This window comes from Lepus europaeus, chromosome X, assembly GCF_033115175.1.
Source record: "Lepus europaeus isolate LE1 chromosome X, mLepTim1.pri, whole genome shotgun sequence".
Classification (NCBI taxonomy): Eukaryota; Metazoa; Chordata; class Mammalia; order Lagomorpha; family Leporidae; genus Lepus; species Lepus europaeus.
In genome coordinates, this window is record NC_084850.1 from 109,062,558 (window position 1) to 109,087,216 (window position 24,659).

At 61.1% G+C, this 24,659-nt stretch overlaps 1 protein-coding gene across 7 annotated transcripts in view; it reads left to right on the top strand.

The window, feature by feature from the left end:
- Window positions 1–24,659, top strand: part of BCOR (BCL6 corepressor) — an 83,282-nt gene that overhangs the window by 32,314 nt on the left and 26,309 nt on the right. For 4 of the 7 annotated variants that reach the window (XM_062183314.1, XM_062183319.1, XM_062183318.1 and 1 more), the window contains exon 1: window positions 9,031–9,176. The exons of 2 other annotated variants lie outside the window; for them this stretch is intronic. The gene's annotated coding sequence lies outside the window, so the exon portion shown is untranslated. Of the gene's footprint in view, window positions 1–9,030; window positions 9,177–9,973; window positions 9,996–24,659 lie in introns of those variants that run through there. One more of the 7 variants, XM_062183317.1, reaches the window with a different exon arrangement.

Sequence of the window (24,659 nt, forward strand, 5' to 3'; positions counted from 1 at the left end):
GAGGCGGGGAGGGCGGACGGGGGAGGGGCGCTGCGCCATGTTTCCGTGTCACCCGCCGAGTCGCCGGCGCTGGGCTCGGCCGCCGGCTCCCGCCTGCCTTCGTAACAGCAGAAAGCGTGCGATTAGCAGCCAGACAGGCGGGGACTCCGGGCCCGCGGGGCCGCCGCACACGCCGCCCGCGGCCCGGGCCCGCGCCCCCCCGCCCGCCGGGTAATCATCCTCCTCGCTGCAGCGCTGTGTGCACTCTCATTAGAGCAGGGAGGCTTTGCTCTGCGCACTCGCTCGGCTCCCGCTGGCAAAACAACGCCTTCCCCGGCCGGGCCCTGGGCCAGGAGAGTCGCGGAGGGCGGGACGCGGGGGGGAGGTGGGGTGAAGCAGGGCAAGCCGCTCAGGTCGGCTTCGCCGCCCGATCTCTTCGCGGCGCGGAGATGGGGAGGCGGGGGGGAGTCCGCCGCCCCTCCCCCACGCGGAGTGGCAAAGTCCCGAGCTGCGTACCAGACCCCGGGTCCCTACTTGTGTGGGGGGGAAGGTGCTGGTGCCGCCATGACCTACTCCGGTCCCCCGCCGGAGGCTACAGTGAGGCCAAGGGGGGGAGATGAGTGTGTCTGGGTAGGAGAGCGGGGGCGGACGCTTGGGAAGGCTCCCAAAACAGGTTTTGCCCCATCTGTCTTGCGAACGACCTCTGAAAGCCAGGAGCCCGATCCCCAGCGGTGGCGGTCCTTTTGACCCTCGAAAGGAGACCCGGGCCCCCAGCAGGCTCTGTGGCTTCGGCTTGATCTCCCAGAGTAGGTGGGAGATGGGGGTGGCCGAGGCTCGGCTGCTCCAGGCCCTGAGCTTCAGAGGCTCATTTTCTCCTCCGCGATCTCGGCACACAACAGTAGGCAGCCTCTCCCAGCACCACGCGCCCAGCTGCAGGGCCCGGGAGCAGGTGCTCCTGCCCGGCCGGAGTGACGGCTCGGCGCCCCTCCCGTCCCAGCTGCGGGGACTGGGAGGAGGAGGAGGAGGGGGCGTGCTTGTGGCGGTAGCAGAGGGACGTCTCGCCGGACCGCGAGGAGGGTCCTCCCGGCTTAACTGGGGATACCCCCCGTGCGCGGACCGTCGCCTGCGCCAGAAGGGATCAGGCAGGGGTGACGCGCGGCCAGCCCTCGTCTGGAACTGCCCTGGGGGCCAGCGGAGGCCGCTCGGGGCGGCGCGAGGGCTTCCGGTCCCCGTGACTGCAGCGGCGGCGGCCGGGCGGCCGGGAAGTTCCCGGGGCGGCCGCGAGGAGCACCCTCCCCAGGCTGCTGCTGCCGCCGCCGCCGCCGCCGCTCAGCTCTCGGAGCGGCGCCCTTGCAGCCTTTCCGCGTCTGGCAACGCCGCTCTGGGCTAGCGCGGGGATGGGGGCTGCGGGGTGGTCCCGGCCCAGCCCCCAGGGGAGGGGGGCGCCTGGGGGCGGGGCCGGAGACCCCGCGGGAGCAGCCGCGCGCCTCCCTGCCCCCCCCTCCGCCGCCGCCGCTGATATGGCGGGCACGTGAAGCGCAGCTCGGCGCCCCGGCGCCAGCCAGGGAGCGGCCTGCCCCGCCGGCTCAGCTTACCCGCGGGCCCAGGAACGCGGAACCGAGCCCGGCCGGGCCCCGCGGAGCCCGCGCCCCCGCCCCCAGCCCGCTTGCGGCCCCGCACCCCCTCCCCGCCCGCGCCCGGCCTTGGGGCCGCGCCAGACGGCTCGCCCGAGGGGAACTCGGACTGACTAATGGGACGCGTGTGGGCCTTACGTGAGGCCCGCTGTCAGCTCGCTAGGCGCTAACGCCGCGGCCAGGCTTTTCGGGGAAGGGCGAGAGGAGGGGTTTCCCCGCCCGGCGGTTTCGGCTCCCCGGGGACAATCCGGCTGCGGCTGGCCCCAGGCTTTGGGTCTTGCAGCCTGGTCCGGAAGGGGCAGGCTGCGTGCTCCGGGCGCCGAGATCCTGACCCGAGGCTGGGGGTGAAGAGGTGGGAGCCCGTGAGCCAGAGGTGTTGCTGGGGTTCGGGGGCCCGCCTGGGTGTTTGTGATCTGGAACCAGCTGCTAGGCTGGGGGGTGGGGGGAGATTTGCAGGCCGCCCTGCGGGCCTGAAGTTCGATACCGAAACCTCTCTCAACAAATACAAAGTCTTCCGGAAATCCCCTCGTGAGACTCCTGTGCTGAAAAAAAAAAAAAAAAAAAGAAGGATTTCTTAAACTCCCCGCGAGTCCGGTCCGGCTGGGAGTTGTCGCGTTTGGTACCGGTGATACCTTTAACTCCCTTTACACAGAGGCCTTTAAAAATCTGCAGAGTTTCTTATTATCTCGCATTAACAAGCACCTCGTGTTGACTTAGTTACACGACCCTCGCAAACAGAACTACCTGTTTAGTTTCAACACAAACATCGGCCAGTAAGGAAGAGACGGGGAACGCGGGCCGCGAGCTTGGGTTGGACGCCGGATAAGTCCTCATCACGCATCCCTGGTTTTATTCGGCCTAATTACACTGGTAATCCTGCCCCTCCAGGAGAAAGCCTGAAACCCCGCAGTCGAGGTGCGACTTTTCCTGGGGAGCCCCACCAGTGGGGAGAGGGGGGTTGCTGGTTGGAGGGGAGGTGGGTTTTAAATGTCACTTCCAAATGAAAATGCTTTCCTTCAGCCTTTTTCTGTTTTGATGCCGTTTTTTCGAAAGGAGCATTTTTGCGAGATAAGAAGTGACCGATCAAAATCGCGCAGGGGAGGTTGTAAGCAGCCGCTTTGCCCCAGCTTAGTCTTATCTTATCTTTCACACTTGCATGGCGGAAAAAAAATTGGCTTATCTTTATCCCCACCCCCTTCTCGCCTTAATTGCTAAAAAACACTGGTGTGTTAAACGGGGAGGAAGGAGGTCTCTGGATTGTCAGTAGAAAGGGAAGCTCAAAAACGTGGGCCTCTGGGGGAAAGCAGGGTGGCAGGGCTTCTCCTGTACCCCCCTCCCGTCCTGGGCACAGAGGATTGAGTCTAGGGTAGAAGACCTCATGGCCACATTTTTTTTTTTTAATAAAGAAAAAAAAAATCTGGGGGTGGCTTCGGTTGTGTGGCTTCCCCAGACCTGGCTTTCTCAGCACTGCGTTTGCCAATCTCTTTCCTCTTCGTTTTCTCAAAAGCGGGCGATGGGTCCTGGGTTGAGGCCTCTCCTCTGCCTTCATTCCCCCTCCTCTCTACACATTGCCCCTTTTGGGGAGGAGGGATGCGCGGCTGGGACTCATAGCCTGCTGGAAATCATTAAAATATATGCGAGTGTCTGCAAACACACACTTTTAAATCATGGCGTTTCCCCTCCACGCTGGTATATTTAAACTCCAGAGCGAGCTGGATCTCCTCCCTCCCAGTCGTTTGTCTGTGTCACCGACAGGCCGCTAATGGCCGGGCTTCCAGGCGCACTGCATTATGCATTAACCTCCTCCCTCCGCCGCACACAGAAGGTTCTGTCAGGCCTCGCAACACAAACCACCCTGCGGCCCCCCACCCCCACCCCCAGCACTCGCGCCCGGGAGCTGCACCGCAGCTAACGCGCTGGAGACGCACGGATGGAGGGGGTGGGCACTGGGGGCGGAGGCAGAGCCGAGCGGCCCGGGAGGTGGAATGGGAGCGCGGGGGGGGTGTGTGTGTGTGTGTGAATGTGCCGCAGATTAAGCCGTTTGGAATCCCCCAGCCCTGCACGAGCCCCGAGCTTTGCCCCTGTCTGCGACCTTCCCGGAGCAATCGCCCGGCTCCACTCACCTCTGTCACCGACTTTGTGGCCGGGGCGGGGGCGGAGGCCTGCGGGGGGGGGGGGGGGGCGGCGCAGAGGTTATTTAGCGAGAGATCAGCGCCGCCTTTCCATCTGCTCGTCCGCACCTCCCTCCACACCTCGGGCAAGGGGCTGGCAGAGCCTTCCCAAACCCTCCAGGCCCGCGGTGGCGCCCGCGAAGGGGTTGGGGTAGCGTGTCTCCAGTGGGGCCCCGCGGGAGTGGACAAGAGGCTGTACACAAAAAGGCTGGGGCGGGTAGGCGGGCGCTCCCAGTCCGAGGGCGAGCAGTTGGTGGTTTCCCGCTCCTCTCCCTAGATTCCCACTCACTGCCCCCCCAAGCCGGGCAAAATATGCGCAGGAGGCGCCCTGCTAAATAAGCAGCCGGGGGCGGACGTGGCGTCTGGGTTTATCTGCAGGAGCATCCGGCCAGCGCGGCGGTTTCCAGGGCTCCTAAGCTGGGGCCAGGCCGAGAACAAGACGCGGCCTCCCAGAAGACTCGACTGCCCATTCGGTCAGCACGCACCCTGCCAGCGGCTCCGCGGTTTGTGCGGCAGTCACCCACCCATGCGTGGGGTCCGGGAGCCCACACCACAGATGATGAGACGGTTGCTATGAATCACGCTGGGCCTGCCCTTGGGATCTCCTGCAAATACTCAGTAACCTTCCAAAGGCTAGGCAGAAGAAAGAGCAGGCAGCTACCTCACCAGGTCTCTAGATCAGTGACATCCTTGGGACAAGGATGGGCCTTTAGTGGATCCCATCCTCACTGGGGTCTCAGAGGGAAAGCCAGGTGGCTAGGCTGGGCTCAGGGATCCAGCCAATCTTTTTCCGAAAGTGTCATTGGGTAAGTCTAGAGTTCCTTTTGCAAAATGACCAGAAGGCTCTTAGCCTGGGTGTTTGTGTGCTTTTAAAGACGGTCAATATTCAGAGCCGACCCCAGGTCAAGTATGTTATCTGTTTGTCGTCTGTGTCTGTGCTCAGCCTAGTGCCACCTGCCTGAGAACGACCTCGGAGAAAGGCCACCAGAGGCCAGGATCCTACACCTGTGTCACACAGGAACCGCCTGCACAGCGTCTGGGGTGCAGGCTGCCCCAGGACTCTGAGCAAGGACCTCACCAAGGGATGCAAGGAGTTTCCCGGAAGTCTAGACGTAGCTGGAGGGTTGGAGGAGGCCCTGCCAGGTCTCGCACCCTCAGCCTACCCTGCAATAGGCAGCTAGGCTCCAGGCCTGCTCCCGAGGCCCAATTTGCTTGTCCACTTCCAGAGCCAGGTAATGTGCAGTGGGAGGACGTGCAAGAACCGTCCGTGGAGGTGGGAGCAGGCTGAGGAGGGGCAGCTCCCTCCACTCAGCCCAGTCACCTCTCCTTTCGGTGCCTATTTCTTTATTTCTGCGCTGGCTGCACTGCCGCCCCCCTCCCCCTGCTTTCATTGAAATCCTCCCCTCGCTGAGTGCTGGGTATAGCGGCCTGACCCCCGGGTCAGCTCCCAAGGGGCTCTCGGGAAGGAGGGAGAAGGAGCAGTGGCCGCTGGCACACACAGTTGCAGGCCTGTGGCGTTCCCAGCTCCCGGAGCGTCTTCCTTGAGTGGAGACCCAGGGCGGGACTACCCTGCCCCCCAGCTTTCTGCTTCTCTCCCGCAGCACAGTCCCACGGAACCAGGCCAATAGGTGTAACCCCCAGCCCCCTCCCCTTTGCTGTAGAGCGTCTCAGGAAAATCCCACGTTTTAATTCCCAGTGAGTCACGAATCATCCCCCCCCTCCACAATGCCTCTTAGGACTCCCTTAATAAGATATTTTTTAAATCCCACGGAGTTGGAAAATGTATCCCTAGGAGATGGAGGAGAAACCTTTTAATCCCAGCAGCCAGCAGGAAGATACTGTGGAGGCGAGGTTCCCAAAAAAGGGTGTGTGTGTGTGTGTGTGTGGATGGTGCAAATTACGTCAAAGGCCAACGTACTGGCCTGTTTGTCTCCAGCATCAAATTTCCCCCTGCAGTCAAGCCCTCCTGCAGCCCCCTTTCCCATTTACAGCACACCCCCACCCCTGCCTTCATTTTAAAGTTAGACAAACAGGCCTCTCTGTCAGCAGCCCCGGGGAGGCCATGGGACTCCGAAGGGCAGCAGGCCCCAGGCCCGGTTCCTGGATTTTCCAAAAGTTCTGGACAGTTACACGCCACTGGGAACTCCGGGAAAAGCCTATGCCTGGGGTGGGGGTGGGGGTGGGGGGAGACTTGGGGAGACACGAGAAGGTGGCCGCGCACTGGGCCAGGGCCTCTGCGGTGCGGCCCAACCCATTCTGAAGAGCCTGGCACGGCTTTGCACTCCCCCAGGCCAGCTTGCCCGCCCCAGTCCTCAGCAGCTTCCCTGCCTGGAACCACATTCAGAGACTCCCCCCCCCCCCCCCACCACCAATCCCCAACTTCAGCCTTCCCGGTTATTTTAGACTTGTTTTGAATAAAAGGAGTTGCTTCAAAAAGAAATGTTGCTACAACACACAACCAGGGGCCTTTTCTCCAGCTGGGTCTGTAACTCGCATGCGTTCAGTCTAATAACTTTTAATGTCTGGCCCTAAAATGTCTTTATAAAAAATAGCTTTACAGCATAATAGTCCAGGTGTCTTTCTGCTTGTTACCGGAGATTAAAAAAATGTGTGGGCTAGCTTTCAGAGACATCCGCCCCCAGAAAGACCGGGAAGAAAAAAGGCATGCATTCCAGTCTGCAGCAGCAGGTTCTGCAAGGGGTCTCTCGCCCAGCTCGCCTGGGCACTGCTGGAGGGGGCACCGGCCCGCCTGTCTTTTGCATCAGTTGTTATAAGCGGCTCTGGAGCTTCAACACTTCATTCCGCTCGAAGTTTCGGGTTTCAAACGGTAGAGATGTTTCACTTCTGCTTTGAGAAGGGCTGTTTTTATAACTATGTGCTGAGAACTAAAACAGAATGAATAAAATCGCACCTAATACTACCAGTCCCACTCCGTAGTGAGTCTAATTTTTAAAAGGGAAAATATCTGCTAGCCAGAGCTGATTTTGGCCTTGACCTTGACTTAGTAATCAACTTGAGATGCTTTTGATTATTTTTGGCATGGGGACACTCCAGGATATTTTAAAACTTTCCGTGTGGATATACAAGCCACCCCCATTTCGGATTTATGTTCTCATCCAGCCTGCACCATCTTGTCCTTAGGCAGAAAGATACACCCCACCCCCTTCCTATCCTAGAAAGACCCTAGCGGGCAGCTGAATGCGGTCACCTTTGGCCGTGAGGTCCAGGCCCGCAGTCTGGGTGCGGTTAGACCGGAACACCCCCTCCCCCACTCCCACCCTTTCCCGCCAGCTTCACAAACTGGGGCTTCTCGGCTCGCCCTTGAGGCTCCGCGCTCTGGGGAGGCCGGAACCTCTTTCTCCGCTTCCCCCTCCCGCCAGCCTGCCCCCGCCCTCCCCCCGCGCCCAGCGCCGCGCCGGGTGCGCTGGAGGAGCTCAATACGTGTCAATTGAATTGAACTGCTGCGGGCGCAGGCTGTACGCCGCCGCCGAACACCGATCAGCACGACGTTACCGAGTGGAAATTTATGGGGCGAACGGTGTAAGCCAAAAGTTGCTCCTTGCCAAGGGAAATAAAACGCGAGAGATAATCTCCCGAGGCCTGGGTGAGGGGCCAAGGCAGACCCTCCAAGCATCTGAGGTGCAGCCCCTGAAATGCGCGAGACCCGGGAGCGATTCAGGCGATCGTCGCTCCCCTGCCAGCACACACACCCCACCGCCTCCCGGTACCCCTCCAGGGCTACTCCCCCGCCCCCACCCCCGCCTGCAAGCGATTCCCACACAATTGAAACGTCCGGGGAACTCGGGCGCGGAGTTCGGGCGGAACGGCCACTGTTGCCCGGGGTAGTGTTTTCAGAGAGCTGATGACACCGAAACGGGAAAGAGCTCCTCCGCCAGGAAGGAGCGATCTGGAGTGGGAGTGGGCGCGGACGCACACCCGCTGGGCTCTGCTGGGGCTCGGAGGGGGACGCGAGGCCAGGGGAGCGCAGCGCTGGTGGCGGAGAGGCGGCAGCCGCTGGCGTTTGACAGCTTGGGCTGAGCGGAGCGCGAGGCGCTTTATGGTAATTGCGGTCCTCCACTGGCCTTCTGGGTAGCAAGGGGAGTCTCGGCGCGCGGCTGGGAGAGCCGCCCCTGCCGCCCCCCGTACCCTCGGCTTCGGCGCTGCGGGCTGCCCTCGCCGCCGCTGCCGCCGCCCCAGTCGGTCTCCAGCTTGCCCAAGACGTGCGCCGGGACCGGGCGTGCGCAACCCCCTCGGCCCGAGCCGAGAAGGGAAGGGCAGGGGGCGAGGGGGGGGGGGCGCCACCCAAGTGGTCCGGGATTCGAACCTGGAGAGGCCAAAATGCGTCCGGCCGCGAATCGATGACGGCCGGGGAAACTCGGGCAAAGCTTTCCTGGGGAATCACCCCGTTCAAAATCCCACCGCGGAGGCGCCGCAGCCGAGGGTAAGCGGCGACTGGGGGAGCTCAAACTTGCGAGAGCTGGAGGCGGCGGCGGGCGGGCGGCTGTAGCCCGAGCGCTGTGCCTGCGGGGGAGGGGAGGCGGCTGCTGGGAGGGAGGGAGGGCGGGCGGGCGGAGGGAGGGGGAGGAGGAAGAGGAGGGAACGAGGGAGGGGGGACGCGTTGGGATCACGGCGTGCGGCGGCAGACGGAGCCCGGGCTCCCAGCGGCAAGGTGAGGCAGAGCTGCGCTCCTCGCTGAACGCGGGCAGAGCTCGGCGGCTGCGGGGAAGACGCGCCGGAGCCCCGATCGCGACCGAGAGCGGGAGCGGAGCGGGCGGCGGCGGAGGGGGAGCCCGCGAGCCGCCGGGCGGAGAGCCCAAGCCGCGCTGTCGCCGCGCAGGGACGACTTGGCCAACACACACACACACACACACACACCCAGCCCGAGCGGGCGCTCGCGGCGAACCGACAACATGGCGCTGGGGCTCCTGCCCGAGCGCGGGCGGCAGCGGCGGCGCGGGAGCTGCTGAGCCCGGCCGAGCCTAGTCCAGCTGCGGGAGCCCAAAGGATCGCGCGGGGCTGTCGCCACCTGCCCGGAGGCGCTGAGCCCGCCCCGCCCCGCCCCGCCCCCACCCGGCCCAGAGCCCACCCCTCGGCGGGGCCGACCCCGAGGGCAGCCGGCTGGCAGCAGACGGCGAGGGAGGCGAGCGAGTACGGTGCCGAGAGCGGGCTGCGGGCAGCCGGGGACGGCAAACTTTGCTGCTCGCCGCGCTTCCCCAGCCCGGCTCCTTCTCCGCTCGCTAACGTCGCCCCCCCCCCCGCCCCCCCCCGCACACCTCTCCTCTACCCACCCAACCTCACCCCGCTCCCCCTGCCCGCCTCGACTCCGCTTGGGGGAAAACTTCAAAGCGCCGGATCGCAGGCTCCCAGCCTACTCCTCGACCGGGGATTTCAGGTCAGTGTCCGGAACACTTCTCCCGGGGGAGGCCGCGGGCGGGCTGGCGTGCCGAGGGCTGCAATCGGCCCCCTCCCCCCGGGGCCCCCGCCCGCCGCGGGTTTCTCCTCCGACTCGCGTATACCCCGCGGAGCTTTGGCTTCGCGCTTTCCTTTAGCTGCCTTGCTCGCTTTCATTTTTATTTTATAGCTGTAAGTTATTAGAAATGCAGCCAACCTAAGCGGCCCCGCGTGGGCACCAGGGAGAGGAGGGCGCAGTGGGGGGGCTGCCGGCTCCCCCCCCGGTGGGGGGGGGGCTGGGAGCAGAGCAGGGAGTTCGCGGAGTGGAAGTTTGCAGCCTGTGTGTGTCTGCGCGGGAGCGCGGTCGCCGCGGAGCGCCGGGAGTCGGGCGGAGGGGGTGGGGGGGGCGCTGGGCTGGAAGCTGGGAAGATCGGCTCGGCGTTAGCTCGCGAGCAGGAAGGGGACGGCGGCGGGTTCCCCTCTGCTTTCTTTTTCTACTCGGGAAAGAACTGTAAAAACCCCCAGCCGCTGCCGCTTGGTCTCGCCTCTCCAGGGGCCAGTCGTTCCTCCAAGTGGAACGACGGCGTGTGCGTGCGCTAGGCTGTGTGTGTGTGTGTGTGTGTGTGTGTGTGTGTGGCGGGCGCCTCGGGCCGAGCCGAGCTCGACCTGCTACCGCCGCCGCGCAACTCGGGAAGGGAGTCCCGGGTTTTTTCTTGGCTTGCCCCAAAGCGCGAATCACGTGGATTAAAAAAAAAAAAAATCTACTAGGAAATCGAGCCGAGCGAGGGGTTCCGATTCGACCCGTCCGCCCGCCCGCCAGGTCAGACGCTTTGTTTTGTAAATGTTCTCTTTAGATTGCAGTCCGCGGCTCCCCCCCCTCCGCCCACCTCTGCTCTCCCCCCCCTCCGCTCCCCGACGGTGGGGGGAAGGGGAGGTTTTAAGTTAGGAGCCCCTGGGGTGGGTGTAGAATGTGGTTGGGCGGGGGCGGAGGGGCCCGGGGCCAGGGCGCTCCGCTGGGCAGTGGGGAGTGTGGTGGGAAGCCCTGATGGGCGTGTGAAAGTCTGAGGCCGGAGGAAGTTGGTCCCACTTGAAGGGCGTGCGGCGCGGAGGTTCAGGGCGAAGAGGAACTTGCGCACCGGGGCGCGATCCTCGGCCGAAGAGGGGAGGGCGAGGCGCTGGCGCGCCGCGGGGCCCGCGCTCGGAGCGGGCGGGAGGCTGCGCTGCAGAGCCTTCGCCAACTCGGGGGCTCCGGGCGGCGGCGGCGGCGGCGAGTGCCTGCTGTTTACGAAGCGAGGCTTTGCGGCGCCGTGCGCGGAGTAGGGCAGCTCGAAGCACGCGTGGTCCCGGCGGGCCTCCCAACGCTCGCACGCTCCAGGGGACACGTACCCGCGCGCCCCGGAGACCGCAGAGACTGGCCGCATGTAGGCCGAGGCCGGGCGAGGCTTAATTTGCTGTTAATGAATCTTTTCCAGAAAGTCCGCGATCTCCAGCTAGAGGCTGTGAGTGCCCGCGCGCGAGGGCGCGCGCCGCCGGCGTCTGGAGGGTGGGGGTTGGGGGAATGAAAGAGCGAAGAAGGAAGGAGGAGGGTTATGTGTATTTAAAAACAAACCTTAAAAAGAAACCAGCGCGCTTCAAATAGGTATTCGCACAGCCTCGCTGCGTCTAGAGAGCCCAGGGTTTTCGCTCTGTGTGTGTGTCTGTGTGTCTTTTTCTCTCTTTTTCTTGCCGAGAGGAGGCTAGGGGAGGGGTGATGGCATTTGGTTCCCGAGGTAGCCTTTGGGAGGGAAGTCCTTAACATGGCCTGGGAGTCACAACGGGGAGGAAACGGCCCACCCGAGAAGGCGCTGGGTGGTGAGCGCAGACAGACTGGGTATTTCTAGCCATCTGACACTTCCTGTGGCACTGGAAACGGACACCGCGGGCCGAAATCAATCCTTACGAGGTGTTGGACTCGGTTTTGCCAACAGAACTGCTTGGGTGGAAGGCATTTTAATTGCCAGCCTCGGAGACGGTTGTCCGCCGACACACTTGGGAGATAGGCTCGCTCGCCGGCCCTTCCCACTCTGCCTCCCGACCTGTTATCTGGCCTGGCTCTGCCGTGTTGGTTCTCGTGTTTGTATCACCGCGTACGGGAAGCGCTGAAGGCGATGATTAATATGCCGTCCAGGTTGAATCCGGGGCTGGCCTGCGGTGTGCGGGTGAACACCGCCACGCACGCGAATTGCCTGGGGTAGTGAGGGGAAGCGCGCCGGGTTCGGGCGCCAGGCGCTCGGCCGGCAGGTCGGGGCTGGGGCTCGGCCGGCCCCAGCGCTGTCCTTTGAGACGCTGTCACCAGTAGGTGACTGAGAGTTAATTAGGAAGTGTTCTCCGGATCAATGGGCCGCACAGCTCATTAGCGATTCTCTCCAGCCCTTTGCAGGGCCGGCCTGGCCTCCGCCTCCCACACAGGCCGGGGCCCCGAGGTCCCGGCTGCGGAGAGCGCCGCTGGGAAGTGGGGAGGGGCGGGCAGCGAGGGACAGCGGGGAGGCGAGTGTAACTTCGCGGGGCGGCGCGTTGCGTGCGGCGCCGCGAGGCCCGCGCAGCCCGCTCTTTCTTCCTGCTCACGGTCGCCTCCACTGTGTCTTTAACTCGCTCCCGCTCGCGTCGCTGCCTGGCTGCTCCTCCCCGCCTCCCTCGCCTATCTCTTGTTCTCTAAGCACGACGCCTGTGCTCCCCGCCCAGTTTGGGATTAGACAAGATAAAAATAGGACTGCCCAGCGCGCAGAGCTGTGACTGTGTCCCGGCAGCAGGGCTGGTGCGAGCGCTGGGGGCCGGGGCCGGGGCGGACCCGTGGTGCGCTCCGGGCGGCCAGCTCCTGCAGGCCCCCGCCCCCACCCCGCAGGCGCCGTCACGCTCCTGAGGCTCCGTCCGCCGTGAACCGTGCGGGCCGGGGGACCTAGGCAGGGTCTCCGCGCTCTCGCGGGTGTTGTTGGTGTACCGGTGATAGATCGGTCTAGACAGGCATGCAGGCTCCCTCCCGGCTGAAGGACGGGCGGGGGTGGGGGGGGGCCGCAGAGACGGCGGCAGACTCCCGCGAGCTGCGAGTCAGCGAGCTAGCCTGCGGGCCCAGCGAGCAGGAGAGTGAAGGCTGCGGGGGTTTCTCTTAACCCTTTCCTGGCCGTTGGGCTAGTGTGATGGGGGCAGAGGAGCTCCGAGCCTGGCAGGAATTCCTGGAGGCCGGTAGCCTGAGGGAGGAGGGGGCGGTCATCTAGGCTCTGGGGTTTCCTTTCTCTTCTGTGTATGCCTGGTCACATCCTGGTGCAGCGGGCTCGATTCTTTGACCAACCAAACGCAGCTGCTAGCTTAGATGGCTGGTCTGGTTGGACTGGCTACTTCTCTGTGGAGGAGCTGTGGGCACACAAGAGGGGCACCCTCACTTTAGGAACTCGGTGTGGCGGCAGACGCAGCTGTACACCTCGGAATTCTTGTGGTGGGTCTTCCCAGTCGGGGAAGGGTCTGCCCAGAGCCGGGGTGCGGTGGGGGCCTGCCTGGGACTACTGCAGTGCAAGGAGCTGGGTCTGCGATGGCAGCCAGCTCAGTGTGTACAGGTACTGGGGAGAGAGCGCAAAGCAGTCCTAGAGTTGTCTATACACACACATACTTGTAACCATGAACTTGTGGGGAGTTACACATGTCAGGGAGCCTGCCTCCAAACAGGAGTTGTTCACCGATGTGTCGATGTGTCGTGAGCTCCATCATTTGTATACACATAGTGGGGGCTAATACTGAATTGACCTGAAAAAAATGAATGCCAGTCTGCAGACATTTGTCTAGCTCTTTCAAGAATTGGAATTGGTGAGTGGGTTACTCTATACAAAAGCTCATTACTGACATTCCACTGCCCTCGGGTCCCCCACGGCCTCCTCCCCTTTTTAAGGGCCTGTGGAAGAAGGGACTCTCATTGCAACTGCAGATGCATAGTGGTCTGTCTTGGATTGAGCCCCCCATTCCAGGCAGCCAAGAAGAATGTAATGGTAGGGAGGTGGCCGTGTGAGCCAGGAATGCTCAGATTAAGATGTGTGCCTGAATGACATGTGCTGAGACAAATCAAGACACTTGGGCTCTGGTGCCCACTTGGAGTGCACGATCCGATCGCGATGAACTGACCGAGAGCGGTGTAGACACGGGTATGCAAATACAGCGAGGTGTAGCAATAGGCTAAGCAAGGGGGGGGGGGAATCCCATACTTTGTGGAGCTGCAAACTGGGGCTGAATTTTTGTAAAAGTGCGTTCCAGAGACAAAAGCCCATTTAAAGGTGTGAAGAGGGTCACTTGGCAACACAAAAAGCCCTCATATGCATACATCCGTGCTTAGGTACACAGGCTGAATGACAAAAACTCCTAGCAGGCTAATGAAGGCTCTGGCGCGGCGGGAGACGGAGGTGGCTGCGGAAGTGTGGCTCCCCCCAGCACCCCAGCGCGGTCCCACGCTCACTCACGACGGGCTGGACCTCTGGCCTCAAGGAACGGGAGGGAGGGACAAAGCCACCTACCTAGCTAGGGTTACCTCTGCTTAGGACGTCTTACCTGGCCGCGAGGCCGGAGTAGGGAAAGGTCTGCCCAGCAGGTGGGAGGGTTCCTGGAGAGGTTTTGAGTTCTTGACCTGCAGAGCGTGTTTTGGTGGTGCAGAAGAGTAGCTTTCTACTTTGGGACGGGGAAGAAGCAGTGCAGACCCCAGAAGGGGTCCCGTTTGCTGGCCTGGCGGGGCCTAGCGGGCTGCTGAAGACAGAGCTAAAAGAAGTGTGGCTTCTGGGAGGAATAAGGGGAGGGAGGGAGGCAGGCTTTCATTTTGATGTGTTTTCATGTTTTTTTTTTTTTTTCCTGGAGGACACCGTGCCGGGGCCAGGGCCCGAGGCCCAGGACGGCTTGCCTAGGGTGGATTAGCAGGCTCCTGGGAGACCCCAGACGCGCACGTAAACTCCAGCTAGGGTTTGGTTTGCCCGCGGCGTCGATTTGCCGCGGTCCCTCTTTGTTTAAGCCCGGCCGGGAATTCCAGCTTTTATTGGGAAGACCGCACTTGGGTGGAGCCCGCGCCGGGCCGGGCGGGGCAGGGCTGGGCCGCAGGCCGGGCGGGAGGCTCGCAGGCTCGCAAGGCCGCAGGGCCGGCCCAACCCCAGGACGGTCCTCGGGAGCGCCTGACAGCCCTGGCGAGGCCACCGTGGTGTGGTTTCCTCGAGGGCGCTGGGCCCAGCCGGCCCAGCGAGGCGCGGCAGGGCGGAGGGCAGCAGGAGTCCTCCTCGGCCGCCGCGCCCCACCCCTCCCCCGCTCGCCCGAGGCCGAAAAGAGCGAAGAAAGCCTTTTGTTAGGTCCCGGGGTCACACCCGTGCCCTGGGCGCCGCCGAGGAGCAGGAGAGAAGCGCCCTCGGCGAGGGGAGGACCTTCTTCCTTGCATCGGATGGGGCCTGGGTCTGTGCCAGCGTTTATGGCCGACGGCATTCCGCCTGGTTGCCGAGCCGGCCGCGCTGCCGAGGCCTAGGTGGCAGAGGCGGGAGGGGAAGCCGCCGGGACTGGCGGGAGGGGCCCCCGGCCGCCCGTCTCCCTGGGCGCCGCGCCGCGTCCATCGCGAACACTCGGCCAGCGTGTCCACCAATCTCTGCCCTGCCCGACGGCTCTGCGTGGTTACCCTCAAACATGTTTTCACGAAGGGAGAGCTTTTTTGTTGCGTGGGAGTTCATGAACGGTGCTTTTCTACGATGTTTGCTAGGTCACTTCCCTGGGTCTCAGAAACGGGGGCTAGTGCCCACGGACCCGGCTCCCCACGATTAGACAAGCGGGGAAGTCCGCTAGGAGAAGATCCTGACAGCATAAAATATAATTTGTGATCTAAAAGACAGTTTCCAGTATAATCTCATTATGCACCACAGACTCCCGGTGTTATTTTGTGGAAGGCGGACAATGATCAATTTACATTGACCCGGGGCTGGGCGAGCTTTTAGATGGTAATTGCCATATTGATTTGCATGCAAAAAGGAGACCTGCTAAAATTAAAGACCGGAAGCTAAATTAAACTAAATTTATTGTCTAGGTGCAAAGCAGGGGAACGGTTGGGGGAGGGGCAGTGAGTCAGGTCACGGTGCCAGGGGCAGAGCAGGTGAGAGACCCGAGAGCTTCGTGAGGTCACAACTTGGGGAGCGATCTTTGCTCTTGTGATTTCGCAGTGTGCCGAAGGTGACAGGTTTAGGGGGAAAAGTTATATATATATATATATGTATATAAAAAAGAACCCACTTACTGCATTGAAGGCACCGGGGGGTCTTAAAGGTGCTTGATAGTAAATGCGAGGGGGAGGGGCTGGTTATAGGGGTCTTCCTGCACCATATCCGGCACCCCCCATTTCTATTGTTCTGTCTGGGCACTCGGAATCATGCCAGGGACAACGAAACCCCTAGTATGTGAAGAGTTAAAAAAAAAAAAGAAACCAGCCCTTTCCCCTTCCCGCCTTGCTCGCTCTCTCTCGCCCCCCCCCCCCAACCACCCCTCCCGAAGCCTTGGACCGTCCCGAGCGCGCGCGAAAGGTTCGAGCTCATTGTACGCGTTCGGCAGTCAGGCCCCGACCGTTACAGTTGGGGCTGCGGGAGAGTTCCTCTCCGGACGTGACGGCCCCAGGCTCTGCTGGACGGCGAGCGCTTCGGGATGCCGCCCAATCCAGGTGGCCCAAGTTGGCGGGGGAAGGCGTCTGCTCCTGCCGCAGTCTAGCGGTGCCCGGGGTGGGGGTGGGGGTGGGGGGCGTCTCCCCCAGAGGGGTTGCTAAGTCCGCCCGGAGCTGGCGCTGGCGCTGGGGCGGGCGGGGGTGGGGTGGGGGTGGGGGAGTAGAGCTGGAAAACTCTGCCCGCTCGCGGAGGCCGGAAAGTTTAAAAAGAAAGCAAGCCACTTGCGGAGGGCTGGCCCGGAGCCAGGGCCGGCCGGGCCGCGGGGGCGTGCTCGGCTGGCGAACCGGGTGAGCGGCCGGCGCCGCCGGCGTCCCTCGATGTCCCTCGATCCCTCCTGCCGCCGAGGCCCTTGCCCGCCCGGTAGCGTCTCAAAGCCATTCCTTCGCACGTCCGGACGATGTGCCCGGGGGGGGGGGGGTGTGAGGAGGGGGAAGCAACCGGTTCAGGGACGATAGAGTGACCGGTGCCCGTCCTCAGCGAGCCCAGCTGCAGAGGGGATGTTGGGCACTGAGGTTTGGCGCCGCGAGCTTGTGGGAGGAAAGGCTGGGGGGAAGAGGAAGATACCCATCCCCCAACTCGCCTGCGGCTTGGCTCCCTGGAGCGGGGCGGGGCCGGCGGGGGGGGGGGAGCGTGACACTTGCATGGTGGGGGGGACTAGGCATCTTGCAAATGATTTCCCTCTGAATTCTCTTTCCCACCTCACTTTGGTCTCTGGGGTTTTCCGTTTGAACTCTAGGAGCTCCTTCCAAAGGGCTTTTGGTCTATCTAGATAATTTGATTTATTGCTTTATGTGGCAAAACTAGGGTGGCAAGCCCAGTCCTTGGTGCCAGGAGTCAGCGCTTTCCCCGCAGGGCTGAGAGCAGCAGAGCCACCTACCCTACCCGTCCTGCCCTGCGCAAAGTGCAGCCTTGTGGGGGGGAGCATTGGCCTCACTCCCATCAGGATGTGTCCCAGAGGAGAGACTTGTAGGTTGTAGGGGAGATTGGAAAGGATTCTCAAGGCACCAAGAGATTTTTGGATGTAGGAGGAGCTGGGTTGAAGCCTCACTGTGGACTGTGGACTGTGGACTGGGGTAGGATGGATGCCAAACATTACCCCTATATTTGGGGGTGCTCGAAGCCTAAGAGAGCTTTCAGCAGCTTCCTGGAGGAGACGGCCTGTGAAAATCCAAATTTCCAATGGCACAATTAGCCCAATGATTGGCTCCTCTCCGCAACTCCAGGACTGAGTTTGACCGTGGCCCATTTTTACTAGCTGTGTGACCTTGGGGGCAAGTTATTTATGGCCTCCGAGCCTCAGTAAGTTTCTTCATTTGTAAGACTGGGAATAATTATCCACCTTTAGGATCAAAGAAGAATACTTGGCACATAGTAGGCCCCGAGGATTAATAATTACTTTGAATGACTGCTATGGGCTGCTCCTCCATCTTTGCTGCTCCTGGTACCTTCTGGGGACCCCCCCCACCCAGACCTCCCAGTGTCCTGGGACCCAGGGCACAGAGGAGAGTTTCCCTCTGAGGGTTTTGCTCTGGGTCGCCCCGTGGGTTCCTCCTTCCCTTTGTTACAGCATCCTGCCGGTTAAAAGATTCCATATGAAAGGACCTGCTATGGGATCTTGATATGGCTAGGGATGGATTCCAGAACCAGTATCTCAGCGCTGCTGGGCAAGTCTGCCCCTCATTATTCGGGGAGGGTTGCGGGAAGAGCAGCAGCTAGAGGGGAGAGACCTGGTTGGAGGTGGTGAGGGGTGGCCGGCTCAGAGGCCAGAGGTGCTGTGGTTTGCTAGATAGGGATTAATTCCGGATGTTTTGAGGACCCAGTGTGGTTTTCAGTGAAGTCTGCCAGGGATTGCTTCTTTTATATCGATATGTATTTTTTTTTTTAAGAAAAAAAAAAAATTACTAGCATGAGAAGAAAACCAGACCTGTATGGATCCAGGCCGGTAGTAAGGTACTGTGACCAGGTTTCCTGCCGGACTCCCAGAGGGGAAGTCAGCATTTGATTGAAGCTACACTTGGTTCCTGACTCTCAGGGGGGATGCCTGCTCTGAAACAGGAGCGCCCCCCCCCCCGTCCCCCCACCTTTTCCCCTTCTTTCCCTAAAAGCCTTTGTGCTTACCAGAGCTTCAGTAGGCTCAAAGCCCTGGTCCTTGTCGAAAGAATGCTTAGAGCCTATGCTGACATTGTTTTTGTGGACTGTGGGTTTTCCCAGGCCAGGAGCCGCCCCCCCCCCCCCCAGCTCACTATTTTTTGAGGAGGTGTATGGACAGGGCGCACCTACCTGTGAACCGATTGTCACATTGCGATTGTCACATTGCGCACAGCAGCCTGGGCCTGGCCTGGAATCCCCAGACGCCTTCACCTTTGCCCTGTGGGGCCCTCCAGGGCAGGGATGGGGGGGGTGAAGGTGGTGAAGGGGGGGGGCAGAACCTGTTTGTTTTTGGCTGGGGATGGAGTTGGACGAGTCCGAGAGAGTGTGTTCCAGCCTTGGGTCTGACTTAAAACTTGGTGGAACTGGAGAAACTCCTAGGCGTTTCATAGTTGGGTACAAATGCAAACTTGAAATAGCTCGAGGCCTACGTCAGTGAGGAAAGAATAAATGAGGTACAGAAATGTCCAAAGCATGTAAATCCTGGAGTTGTCGCCCTCCCATAAACACACGGCAAGTGCCAAGGCATTTGCAGTCAAAACACCCATGCGCCCAGAGCCTCCGTCCTTTGTACTTGTGGTTTTATTAACAGCATTGCACAAGCGAAGTCTGTCTGCTTTGCACTAGGCCTGGGGGGCGGGGGAGGCGCTCAGATGGGTCAGGAGAAGTGGGGGGGGGGGATTTCTGCTGGGCCAAGAGAGGAGCACAGTAGCACTTGGGAGGAAGAGGCCCCTGTCCCAACCTAGGAGGCAAGAGGTGTGGCTGGCGGATGCCTGCTCTCCGCGTCCATTCCAGCAGGTGAATCAGGGCGTTCCGGGATACCCTGCCCAGTGGCTGTTGGTGACTTTCAGAGGAAGTATTTGTCGGCTATGGTGATCGTGTATCCTGGTGGAAAGTTTATAACGAAAAGTAATGCCTTTCTTAAGTCATAAAATGAGCCTTGTATGATTATTTAATTAAAATCTATTTAAGGACCGATTAGGCGTGTAATTTGCGCTAATAATGACGATTATGGAAATGTTCAACTTAACCAAAAATCATAAAGGAGACGTTTTGATCACTGGGGCGACCAGGAAGTATTCAGTGAGTTGGGCAATTTCTGAAAGACCAGAGGCGCTGTGCTGCGGGCTGCCTCCCTGTGACATGGCAGGAGGGAGAGCCGGGGCACCTCCCCGTCCCAGGCCCAGCCTGGCCAGCGCGGACCAGCCCCCACAGCTGAGCGTGCAAACCCACCCCGGGAGCCCGAAGCACCTTCCTTCCCTCCCACGACCCGCTTCCCCGAGCTACCAGGAGGAGCAGACGGGGAGAGGGCCTGATGAGCCACGCAGACATTTCTGTGAAATGGCGGTGCTCTCTTGCAGCAGCACTGACAACCCGCATGCTTCCTTGGCTAGCCTTGGCTGGAGCCTGGAGGGGTGGAGGTGGGGGGGCGCCGGGGGTCCCTTGTTCCGGAGAAACCTGCCAGCTGCTGGGCTTGGTGCGAAGGCAGCGAAGGCAGACACAATGCTGCTGTTGTTGGTTTGATCTCTAACTGTGGATTGTTAGTCTGGCTTTAACTATGTGGTAAGGGGGGAATGTGAAGGCTGTTTACAGCGAGTGCAAATAATGTGACAGCTGTTGGCGCGCGAGCAGCGCTGCGCCTCCTCAGCGCTTACACAAAGCGCGCACTATGCAAGCCCGCCGAGGAGCTGCAGAGGGGGCCGCCGCTTTCTGGCCAGCGCTTCCTCCCGCAGCCCGCCCCCGGCACACACCTTCGTGACTTCCCCGGACTGGGGCGCCAGCGCCGGCCGCTTTTCTCTGTTGTGGTTTTTAAGGAACTTGCCAGGCAGAGGTAGCCGATTAAGGCCCGCGAGGGCGCGAGTGGCACCGGCTGCCCGAGTTTGGCCACGGATTTGGGGACCTGGATCCTGAGCCGGCTTATGGCTAGGTTTTTTTAAATATGGGGGCTGGGGTGGGGTGGGCAAAGGGAATACCTTTGAGCCCCAAGCAGGCTAAGGCTCACTTGGAAATCCACATAGGCGCTGAAGGCCCTGGTCATTCACACACCTTCCCAGACAAGTGTGTAGCTGCAGGGGCCCCAGGGAGAGGAGGGTGTAGCCCTGCAGCATCAACTAGATGCCCACAGCCACAGGCCTTCTCGGAGCTCCTGGGACCCTGCCAGGCCCCGCAGGGAGGTGCCAGGGTAGGAGGCAGACAGCATCCTGCTAATGCCTGCCCAGGAACCTGGGACCTGACCTGGGGCTGGTGGGGGTGGGGTAAGCTGGGTGTGAAAACTCTGCCAGCTCCCCCACCCCCTACCCGGCCAGGAATTCCCAGGTTGAAACCCTGCAGATCTGGCCACTTGGTCCACCCTGGGGTTTGAAGGCTCGCTCAGTGCTGACTTCATTGTACATGTGACATTGTTCGGCTGTGACTTGGGCCCCTGGGTGCACGGCCCACAGGATATCTACAACTGTTTCTCTGGACTTCTACTTTGAGTTGGGTTCCGTATGGGAGAGCCGGGAGATGCTTCTGGAGTGATACATGAACTTCGGTGCCAGTTCTATAAATTGGTCTCTTTTTATGACGTGTGCCATTTTCTGTAGGAATGTTGCTTGCAAAACGAGTTTCGCCTTGGAGGAAAGGCGGAAAGATAAACAAGCCCGCCACGCCAAAACACTGGCAGTCTTTCCCTCCTTCCAGCTCTCTTAAAGCAGCCGGGCCATATTTCCAGGATTAGACTCGTGCTTGTGAGGAGGGACTGGGGTTGGCTTTTTTTTTTTCCCCCAAGCAAATGCAAATTAGAGAAAAATAATTTTCTTTCAACGATATGCAATGTATTAGTCACTTGTTATCGTGCTCCGAGGCAGGCCTCATTTGCGCGTCTGCCAGCTCGCGCTCACATCTGCTCGACGCTGTTCGGGGCATTTTAACCTTGGCGGTGTCGTGTCTGGTCCCACGGATCAAGGAGGAGTAATTAAGCTCTGAACAGCTACAAAAATTCAGGGGCCCCCACCTAGCCCGCAGTTGCCCCACGGCTCGGCTTTGTTTTCCCTCCCTGGGATTTCTATTGTTCCTTGTAGAGAAGGTGCAGTAGGCACTCCCTTCCACGCACCCTCAACCTCAGCTTTCCCGAAACTCTCTCCTAGGAACTCTCTCCTAGGTCCCGCACAGTCGGCACAGTCGGGGTGGGGCTCATGCGGCTCTTGGGACCCCTGCATTTTGTACATCTTTTGTGCACTAAAAGTTCTTTTGTGGTTCCTGGGTATACTAATGCTAGCTGTTGTTAGCCTTATGGTAGAGGTTGCTGCCTTGTGTTGAGAGGGGGCATTAAAATGCGTTTTATTCCTGCAAAGCCCCTGCGGGAGCTGGAAGTGCAGACACGGGTTTTTGGAGGTGTGGTGTGGACCATCTCTTCTGCATTTGCTACTGGGTTGTGTAGACTCCAAACAGGGCCCCAGAGCCGCAGGGATTAGAGCGGGCAGGGCCTGTGTTGTTGGGGGGTGGGGAGGAGAGGAGAGTAATAGGTTTCTGCTACCGGGTGGCCTCCTGTTTTGGGACACCTGTTCACAAATCTACCCCCTCTAGAATGCGCACGTGGTTCCCTGATTTCTGGTGTGGCATAACCACGGGGGGGAAAGTGAAAGGAACAAAAAGCCAACGCGGTGGCCTGGAGAGGCCGGCACACCTGACCCTGGTGGAGGTGGAGGGGGAGGGTGTGTGTGTGCGCCCACGCGAGGCAGCTACCCTCGGTTGATTCCTGCTGCCCTGCCCCCTCTGTGGAACCTCCGGGGCCACGCTCCTCCCCCATTCCGTTTGGCTCACATCCTTCCAGGGGAGGCGTGCAGACAAGCAACGCGCCTTTCCGATCCCAAGGGATCCCTGAGTGACAGCAGGGAGTGGGGGGGCCGCAGCGCCGATGCGCGGTGGGCTCGCGGGCATTTCCCGGGAGGTCTCTGGTTCTCCTGGTGCCTCCCCGCCCCCACCCAAAGTTTCTGCTTGTCGGAGTGTGGCAGGACAGAAGGTTCCGCGCTCGCTCCGGAAGGGGGACCACGGACCCGCGGTCGCAGGGTCCGAGGGGTTAACTAGGGTCGGGGACTGGGGAGGTGGGGCGGACTGCTGGAGTTCCTGGAAGGCTGGCGGGGGCGCGTCGTGAGGGCGTGGGTGTGCGCGCCCCGCGCAGCCTCCTTGGCGGAGGAGCCGCACGAGTGTGTGTGTGTGTGTGTGTGTGTGTGTGTGTGGTGGGGGAAAAATCCCTTTGTTGCCTACCGATCGCGCTCGCGCGGCGCTCGCTCAGGGCTGCGTTGCTGGGAAGGGGCCCCCTCCGCCCTCCCCCCCCTCTTCCCGCTGCCCAGGGCCAAGTTCACTCCCGACCCGGGTGGCTCTGCCTTCTGACCTAGGCGACCCGGGGGAGAGGCAAGGAGGGTTCTGGGCTCTTAAAGGTCAGAGCTGGGCAAGTTTCCTAGCCCCTCCCTTCTGGCGTCCCCACTCAGCCTGTTACTAATGCAAAACTTGGGGGTGTGGGTGGGGACGCCAGAGACTAATGCTACCTTAGGGGAGTGTACCTAGAGACAGCACCGTGCCCTACTGGGTCACTCCTCCTACCCCCTGCCAACCTCCTCCTTTTGATACTGGGGTGGGGTGGAGGAGCTGGTGGAGGAAGGAGCCAGGGCAGCCACTTTTCCTGGGCCACACCGCTGGCAGCCCAGGACCTAGGGGCGGTATTGGGGTCCCCTGCTCCTCAGTCACCTCCCAGCGGAGGCAACAGCCCAGGAAGACTTGCCCCAGGCTGTACATCCCTGACAGCTTTTCCTCCTCCCACTCCCAAGCAGCCCCTCCCCCAATATTCTAAAAATAGGAAGGCTTCACCCCTCCCTTCCTTGACACCAGGCACACAGTGCGGCTGTGACCCAGTCTGCTGAAGCTCCCGCCTTAGCTGTGGGCAGCACTGCAGGTCATCCCCCTTTCCCTTCCTTGCCTCAGGGGAACTGGCAGGGACCTGGTGGAAGCCCGTTTGGTGGAGGCTGATGCTTTTAAATAGCCAGCACCAGCTATCGCCAGGCAAAACTCAAGTCCATAGTGCAGCTTAATCCTGGAAAACACGGTGCCAAATATTTACAGAGGGGACTAAGGCTGGAGAGGTTCGGCCACCTGCCCGGAGACACCGTGCGGGAGGCTGGGGACCGGGCAGGCTGTGGTGGCAAGGGTCGCTGATGCCCACGGGGGCCTCCCGAGCCAGAAGTCCCTGCAAACTCCTCCAGGCCTTCTGGCCGCTGGTTGGCTGTGGGCGAGGGGCGCCTAGGTGAGGCGGAACCACACCAGGAGGCTTTGGTCTGATTTCAGGGAGCTGTGATGGGGCTAACAGATCGCCACCTCGAGGGCAGAGGCAACGCGAGGTTGGCCTGCTGCTTAGGAAAGAAAAGGACCACAAGGGCTCCAGTGCTGGTCGTTGTCCCTCCCATGCCAGTTGCTGGGGGGAAAATGCCCTGGAGAGGAACAGCGAGTGGCCTGTCCTTTCCCGCAGCCCGGAATGGTGTCCTTTTGGGGACATGGCCGCCGTGGGCACTGCTCGTGTTTTCCCCAGGGGCAGCAGTGGTCAGGGTTTTGCCTCCTCGCCCTGGCTCCTGGGACCCCTTTGTACCCATCAGGCCTTTTTCGCCGCGTGCAGGCCAAGTGCAGGCACTCTAGTCAGAACCCTTGGCTCTGGAGCAAATGTGCACGCTGACCCAAGTTCTCCTCCGCTTTCTATTAGCAGCAGTGGCCCGAGACGGGAGACCCCGCGGCGTGCCTGCGAGCCAGGGCTCTCCCCCGGAACTGGGTGTTCCAGCAGGCAGCCTGTGCGGCTTCCCAGTCTGTGCTGGAGAAACCAGACACCCCCCACCTCCGTGCCTGGCCTCTCTCCGCTCAGCCATCCTCCCCTCCATCCCGATCCGCCTCCTCCTTGTCCCCTGGTCTCCACTACTGGCGAGAAGGGTCAGGACCCGGAGCCAAGGTGCAGCTTAGCAGCTCACGCTGGACAGGTTGGTGCTTGTAAAGTGCCTTTCATGAGTGACTTCACACGCCGTGCAGCCTGCACGGGGAAGAAGAGGCCTGTTGCAAATCAGGGCTAAGCGAGCCCCCTGCATGGCCGCAAAGCCCCTTGCTGCTGTTTGTCCTGGCAATCAGCTCATTTGCCTGTGTGCCATGGCTGGGCTGGGGCTGGGGCTGGGCTGGGGCTGGGCTGGGCTCTTTCAACCCCAGCTCTAGAAGTGGGGTAAGAGAGGAGTGTGCCGGACCTCTGCCTTTTTGTGTCTCACCCCCACCCCCCCACCCCCCCACCCCCGTGGCTCCTTCAGTCTCCATCCCAGTGCAGGGGCCGGGGGCGGGGGTCATGGTAGTGGCTTCCATGGAAGTAGCGCTCAGTGCTTGGGTGTTTGCTGCTGCCGCAGGGTGGGGGTGGGGTGGGGTTTGGGCTGCTATTGTTTGTCACCCTTGCCAGGCAAGGCCATTCTTCATTGGCTCCGTCGCTGGCCAGGAACCTGAAGAGTTAAAAGTCTTTAGCTTGTTGCAATGAAATTATGGCTGGCAGTGGCGCCGCTGCTCGTTCAACAGACCTCCACTTTTAAACAGTTCACAAAAAGTTCATGGGGCAGCTAAAGATTATAAGTGTGTGTGAGTGTGAGTGTGTG